Below are 7,686 nucleotides of genomic sequence, written 5' to 3'. Positions count from 1 at the left end.
TTGCATTCACTGGGACTTTCAGTATAATGTTGAAAGGAAGGATAAGAAGGGACATCCTTGCCTTGATTTTGATCAGTATACTAGAAATTTAGCTGAACGAATACCCAGTTGTTAACTATATTTCTCAACCCACATTGTAGCTAGGTATGGGCAATGTGACTAATTCTTGCCAATAGAATGTAAGCAAAAATAATGCATGCCAGTTTTGGGTTTTGACTTAAAACATTGGGTATGTGTGTTATTACTTTCTCTTCCTACTTCTAACCTGCTAGATATGTTAATAATGGATGCAACCTTGAAAGTTAGGTATGACTGGCGGACAGAGTTGCTTAGCCAGCCAATGTTTCTGCATGACTTCACAGAGCAGAGATGCCCTACTATGGACATTACTGGATTATTCCACAAAACAGAAATAAACTTCTATTTTATTTAAGTCATTGCAGTTTGAGGTATCTGTTATAGCAGCTTAGCCTTTAACTATGACAGCATCTTAATCACACCATATCCAAACTTTGCTAGTCATCTTTCCACCTATATATTGTATGCTATAATGCCAGTCTGAGTAAAGGCTCCTGTAGTCATCTAATCTTCATTCTGCTCTCAACCCCAACATCCAGTTTTCCTAAGTGCAGTGCTACCTCTTAAAAATGACTCAGGATTTCTACTTCTGGCTGTGATGGAGTAATTGGCACTGGACTAGTCCTCTTGCTACAAATAACTGTAAAACCAGACAAAAATACATGAGATAGTTGTTTTCAGGCAATGAATAACAGGAAGTACAAGATTGAGATCTTTGAGAGAAAGGAAACTAACAGGGTAAGCTCCATGATTACCCAGCTGTCTGCATAGGACAGTTTCCTGACTGCAGTGCAAAAAGCTTGAGTCCAAGCAAAGCGTGGTGGTTCCTATGAGATTCAGCCATAATGCTGCATGTATCCATAGTTCTTTCTTTAAAAACTAATATTGTTGTATATTATATTGTATAAATATCCCACAATTTATGCATTCATTTTTTGGCTGATGAACATTTGTTTCCAGTTTTTGCTATTATGAATAAAGCTGCCTTGAATATTATTGTACATGACTTTCAGTGGACATAACCACTTATTTATGTTGAACATATGTAAGGAATAGAATTGTTCTATCATAAGGTTTAATATGTTTAGCTCTAGTAGATTCTGCTAAAGGATTTTCCAATCTGGTTGTACCAATGTACACTGTAGCTAGCAGTGTATGAGTCCCTGTTTGCTCCATATCATTTTCCAACATTTGATATTGTGAGTGCTTTCCATGGTATTTCAGTATGGTTTTTATTTTTATTTCTCTGATGAATATGATGTTAATCATCCTTTCATACTGTTATTGGCACTTTTAATATCTTATTTTGTGAAGTGCCTATTTAAGTATTTTGCTCATTTAAAAATTATGATGAGTTATTAATTTGCAAGAGTTCTGTATTCTTGATATGAGTATTCTGTTGGAAATATGTTAACAGTCTCTGGCTTCTTGTTTTACTCTCTCTCTCTTTTTTTTTTTTTTTTTTTTTAATATGGAGTCTCACTCTGTTGCCCAGGCTGGAGTGCAGTAGTGCGATCTCGGCTCACTGCAACCTCCGCCTCCTGGGTTCAAGCAATTCTCCTGCCTCAGCCTCCCAAATAGCTGGAACTATAGGTGTGCGCCACCACACCCAGCTAATTTTTGTATTTTCAACAGAGATGGGGTTTCACCATGTTGGCCAGGCTGGTCTCGAACTCCTGACCTCAACTGATCCACCTGCCTTGGCCTCCCAATGTGCTGGGATTACAGGCATGAACCACCACATCCAGACCTTTTTTACTCTCTTAATGGTGTCTTTTAATGAATAGAAGTTCTTAATGTTTAAGAAATCCAATTTAGCGATTTTTTTTATAGCTAATTAAAATTTGTGTTCTGTTTAAGTCACCTTTGCCTACCTCAAAGTCATGAAAATATTTTCCTGTTTTTGATGCTTTGTCTGTTTACCTGTCTTATTTCAGTTTCAATCCATCTCAGATTAATTTTTTTTTTTTGGAGATGGAGTCTTCCTCTGTCCCAGGGTGGAGTGCAGTGGCGTGATCTCGGCTCATTGCAACCTCCGCCTCCTGAGTTCAAGCAATTCTCCTGCCTCAGCCTCCTGAGTAGCTGGAACTACAGGCGCATGCCACACGCCCAGCTAATTTTTTGTATTTCAGTAGAGATGGGGTTTCACCATGTTGCCCAGGCTGGTCTCGAACTCCTGAACTCAGGCAATCCACCTGCCTCAGCCTCCCAAAGTGCTAGGATTACAGGCATGAGCCACTGCACCTGGCCCATCTCAGATTAATTTTGTGTGGGGGGTGAGGTAGAGATTAATGTTCACTTTTTTCTTGTGGAGATATATATATATATATATATATATATATTTTTTTTTTTTTTTTTTTTTTTTTTTTTTTTTGAGATGGAGTCTAGCTTTGTCACCCAGGCTGGAGTGCAATGGCGCGATCTTGGCTTACTGCAAGCTCTGCCTCCCAGGTTCAAGCGATTCTCCTGCCTCAGGCTCCTGAGTAGCTGGGACTACAGGCACCTGCCACCACACCCGGCTAATTTTTGTATTTTTAGTAGAGACGGGGTTTCACCGTGTTGGCCAGGCTGGCCTCGAACTCCCGACCTCGTGATCCGCCTGCCTTGGCCTCCCAAAGTGCTGGGATTACAGGCATGAGCCACCACGCCTGGCCTTCTTGTGGATATCTAAATAGACCTAACAAAACTTAATGGAAAGAATATCACGGCTTCCACTAAATTGTGGTAGCATTTGTTGTAAATCAGCTGACAGTGTTTATGTATCTTTCTGCTACTCGATTCTCTATTCTGTTCCATTGTTCTCTATAATAATTTCACAACACTATTGAATTTTAGTTTTCAGAATTTAAAAATACCATTCATATCAGGTAGCATGAATCTTCTGAATTTAGTATTTTGCATTTCCACATAAAATTTGTGAATTAACTTATCAAAACCCACTACCGAAAGCACTTCTGGGATTTTAACTGGATTGCATTAAATCTGTAGATCACTTTTGGGGTGAATTGTTATCTTTACAATATTGAGTCTTCCCATATGTGGTATATTTCTCCATGTTTTTAGATCTTTAATTTCTGTCATCAGTGTTTTGTGGTTGCCTGTAAGTCTTGTATATCTTTCTTTCAATGTATTCTTAGGAATTTGATTTTTCTCATGCTATTGCAAATGATACTGTTTTATAAATTTCATTTTGTAACTATTGCTTGTGTATAGAAACACTATATATATATATATTTTACTGGCTTTTATTGGTAGAAATTATGTTAAACCTATATATGCCAATGTGGGGAGAATTGACATCCTTACTACGTTGCATTTTCCAGTGTATTAACATAGTGTGTGTCTCCATTTTATTTAGATCATTAATTTCTCTCATTAGTGTTGTGTGATTTTTAGCATGGAAGTCCTGTACCTGTTTTGTTAGATTTAGATCTAAGTATTTCATTTTTGAGTGATTGTAAATGGTATATATTTTAAATTTTGGTGATCATGTATTCATTGCTAGTATATAGAATGATATATAAAATTAATTTTTGTAAATTTATCTTTATTCTGCAACCTTGCAGAACTCATCTTTAGTTCTAGGAGTTTTTGGTAGATGTCTGGGGATTTCTACATAGACAATCATATTGTCTTCAAACAACAAAAGTTTAATTTCTTTCTTTCTGATTGGTATTTTTTTATTTCCTTTTCTTACCCTATTGCAGTAGTTAGATCTTCCAGCACTATGTTGAGTGGTGGAAGTGGATATCCCAGTCTTATGGGAAAACTTTCAGTCTTTCACCATTAAGTTTAATGTTAGCTGTGTTTTTTGTAGACAATCTTTATCAGGTTGAGAAAGTTCCCCTCTGTTTCTATTTTTCTGAGAGATTTTTGCTTTGTTTTAATTATGAATAGGTATTGAATTTTGTCAAATGCTTTTTCAGCATCAATTGATATGGTCGTGAGATATTTCTCCTTTAGTCCATGAATAAGGTGGCTTACACTTATTTTTTAAAAATAGTCTGGGTGCAGTGGCTCACACTTGTAATGCCAGCACTTTGGGAGGCCAAGGTGGGAAGATCACTTGAGGCCAGGAGTTTGGGACTATATATACATTATCTATCTATCTATCTATCTATCTATCTATCTATCTATCTATCTATCTAGATCTATCTAGTTCTATCTATCTATCTAGAGATATCTATCTAGATATCTGTATCTGTCTATCTATCTAGAGATATCTATCTAGATATCCATTATCTATCTATCGAGATAGATAGATAGATAGATCTAGATCTAGATAGATAGATAGATAGATCTAGATCTAGATAGATATCTCTAGTTAGATAGATAGATAGATAGCTAGATAGATAGATATAGATAAATAGATATAGATAGATAGATGATAGATAGATAGATAGATAGATAGATAGATAGATAGATAGATAGATAGATAAATAGATATAGATAGATAGATATATCTTTGTATCCCTGAAACAAACTCTACTTGATCATGGTCTATAACTCTTTTTCTATATTGCTGAATTCTATTTGCTATATTTTGTTAATTTTTATGGCTATATCACAAGGGACTTTAGTCCGTAGTTTTCTTATTTTATACTGTTTTCTGTATCTAGTTTTGATATAAGGGTAATACTAACTTCATAAAATGAATTGGGAAAGGCTCGATTTTCTGTTTTCTGGGAGAGATTTTGTATAACAGGTGTTAATGCTTCTTTAAACATTGGTAGAATAACTATCTGGGCCTAGAGATTTCTTTTTGGGAGTTTTAAAATTATAAATTCAATTTTCTTAATTAAATATCATCTATTATATTATCAATATCTATTATATTACATATTTCATATTGGATAGTTGTGGTAGTTTGTGTTTGGGGAAAATTAGTCCATTTCATCCTTTAGTATTCCTTTCATGTCTGCAGGATCTGTAGTGATATTTTATTTAATTCTTGATATTGATCATTTATGTCCTCGCTCTTTTTCCTTTGTCAATCCTTCTAGAGGTTTGTGAATTTTGTTTGTCTTTTCAACAAATCAGCTCTTTGTTTCATTAATGTTCTTTGTTGCTTTTCTGTTTTCAGTTTTATTGATTTCTGCTCTTATTTTTCTCTCCTTCCTGTTTGTTTTGGGTTTATTTTGCTCTTCACTTTTATGTTCTTGAGGTGTAAACTTAGATTACTGATCTGAAATTTTTCCTAATATATGAATTTAGTACTATATATTCCCCTCTCAACACAGCTTTAGCTGTACCACACAAACATTGATATGTTATATTTTTATTTTCATTCAGTTCAATGTGTCTTTTAAAATTTCCTGAGGGGCTTCTCTTTGATTCATTGATTATTTAGAAGTGTATTGTTTAGTTTCCAAGTTTTAAGGGGGATTTTTCTGTTATTGATTTCTAGTTTAATTGCACTGTAGTTGAATAACATACTCAGTATGATTTCAATTCTTTCAAATTTCTGGAGGTTTGTTTCATGGTCCAGGATAGAGTCTATCTTGATGTTCTGTGGGCACTTGAAAAGAATGTGTATTCTTTCGTTGTTGGGTGGAGTGTCCTATAAATTTCAATTTGATCCTGTTGGTTGATGATGTTCTTCTATATCCTTGTGTATTTTCTGTCTAGTTGTTCTATCAATTGTTGAGAGAAGGGTGTTGAAGCGACCAACTATAATTATGGATCTGTATATTTCTTCATTTCAGTTCTATCAAATTTACTTCACATATTTTGCAGTTCTACTATTGGTGTATGCGCATTTAGGATTAGTGTATCTTCTTGGTGCACTGACACTCTTATCATGATGTGTATGTCTCTTTGTCTCTGGTGAGTTTCTTTCTTCTGAGGTCTACTTTATCTGATATTAATATGGCCACTCACCTGTAATCCCAGCACTTTGGGATGCCGAGGCAGGTGGATCACTTGAGGTCAGGAGTTCAAGACCAGCCTAGCCAACATAGTGAAACCCCGTCTCTACTAAAAATACAAAAATTAGCCAGGTATGGTGGCAGGCGCCTGTAATCTCAGCACTTGGGAGGCTGAGGCAGGAGAATCGCTTGAACCCGGGAGGTGGAGGTTGCAGTGAGCCAAGATTGTACCACTACACTCCAGCCTGGGGGACAGAGTGAGACTCTGTCTCAAAAAAAAAAAAAATATATATATATATATATATATAGCCACTCATGCTTTTGATTAATGTTTACATGATAAAGTTTTTTTTCCATCCTCTTACTTTCAACCTTCTCATATTATATTTGAAGTGAGTTTATTGTAGATGACATATAATTGGGTCATGTTTTTAAATCCACTTTGCCAATTTCTTCTATTGTTATACTTAAACCATTTACAATTAATGTAATTATCAACATGTTAGAACTAAATATGTCTTTTATATTTTGTTTCCCATTTGTCTTCTCTGTTTTCTTTCCCTCTTTTCTTGTGTGTAACTCGAACATTTTTTAGAACTCCATTTTGATATGTCTATAGGGTTTTATAATAGATTTATTGAGAGATAATCCACATACTGTACAATTCACCCATTTAAAGCATACAATTTAATGACTTTTAGTATATTCACAAGGCTGTGTAATCATTACCACTATTTAGTTCCAGAACATTTTCACCACCCCCCAAAAGAAACCCCGTATCTTAGCAGTTACAACCCAGTCTGCCTTCCCCCTAGGCCCTGGAAACCATCAGTCTACTTTCTCTCTCTGTGGTATCTATTCTGGATAATTCATATAAATGCAATCATATAACATGTGTCATTTGGGTCTGGTTTCTTTCGCTTAGTGTAATGTTTTCAATTTTTCATCAGTGTTGTAGGTTGAACCCGTACTTCATTTCTTTTTATGGTTGAGTAATATTCCATTATATGGATATACCACATTTTATTTATCCATTCATCAGTTGATGGACATTTGTGTTGTTTACACTTTTTGGCTACTTTGAATAATACAACTATGAATATCTGTATACAAGTTTTTGTGTGAGCATACATTTAAATTTCTTGGCAGTATATACCTAGTGTGGAATTCCTGGATCATATGATATCTCTATATTTAACTTTTTGAGGAACTGCCAAACTGTTTTCCAATATTACTGCAACATTTTACCTTCTTACCAGCAGTATATGAAGGTTCCAGTTTCTCCAGGTCCTTGCAAACACTTGGTATTATCTGTCTTTTTAAAAATTATTATACAATCCTAGTGTGTGAAGTGGATCTCATTGTGGTTTTGATTGCATTTCCCTGATGGTTAATGTCTATGGCATTTTTGAGTGTATGTCTTTGTATATGCTTTTTAGCAGTTGCTGTAGGTGTTACATTATATATACAAAATTTATTACAATCTACTAGTGCCATCATTTTACCAGTTTGAATGATGTATAGAAAGCTTACCTCTCTTTAAGTCCCCTTTTCTTCTCCATTTACAATATAATTATCTTAACTATCTCCTTTATGTATTTTTAGAACCACATTAGGTAGACAGTGTTAAAATTTTTGCTTCAGTTGTCAAATGCATCTTAGAAAATTTGAAAGGAGAATAAAAACCTATGGTATTAATATTTATCCATATTTTTAAATACTGTGTTCTTTCTTCCTTTCT

Source organism: Symphalangus syndactylus, chromosome 14 (assembly GCF_028878055.3).
Source record: "Symphalangus syndactylus isolate Jambi chromosome 14, NHGRI_mSymSyn1-v2.1_pri, whole genome shotgun sequence".
In the NCBI taxonomy this organism is placed as follows: Eukaryota; Metazoa; Chordata; class Mammalia; order Primates; family Hylobatidae; genus Symphalangus; species Symphalangus syndactylus.
This window is presented reverse-complemented; position numbering follows the sequence as displayed.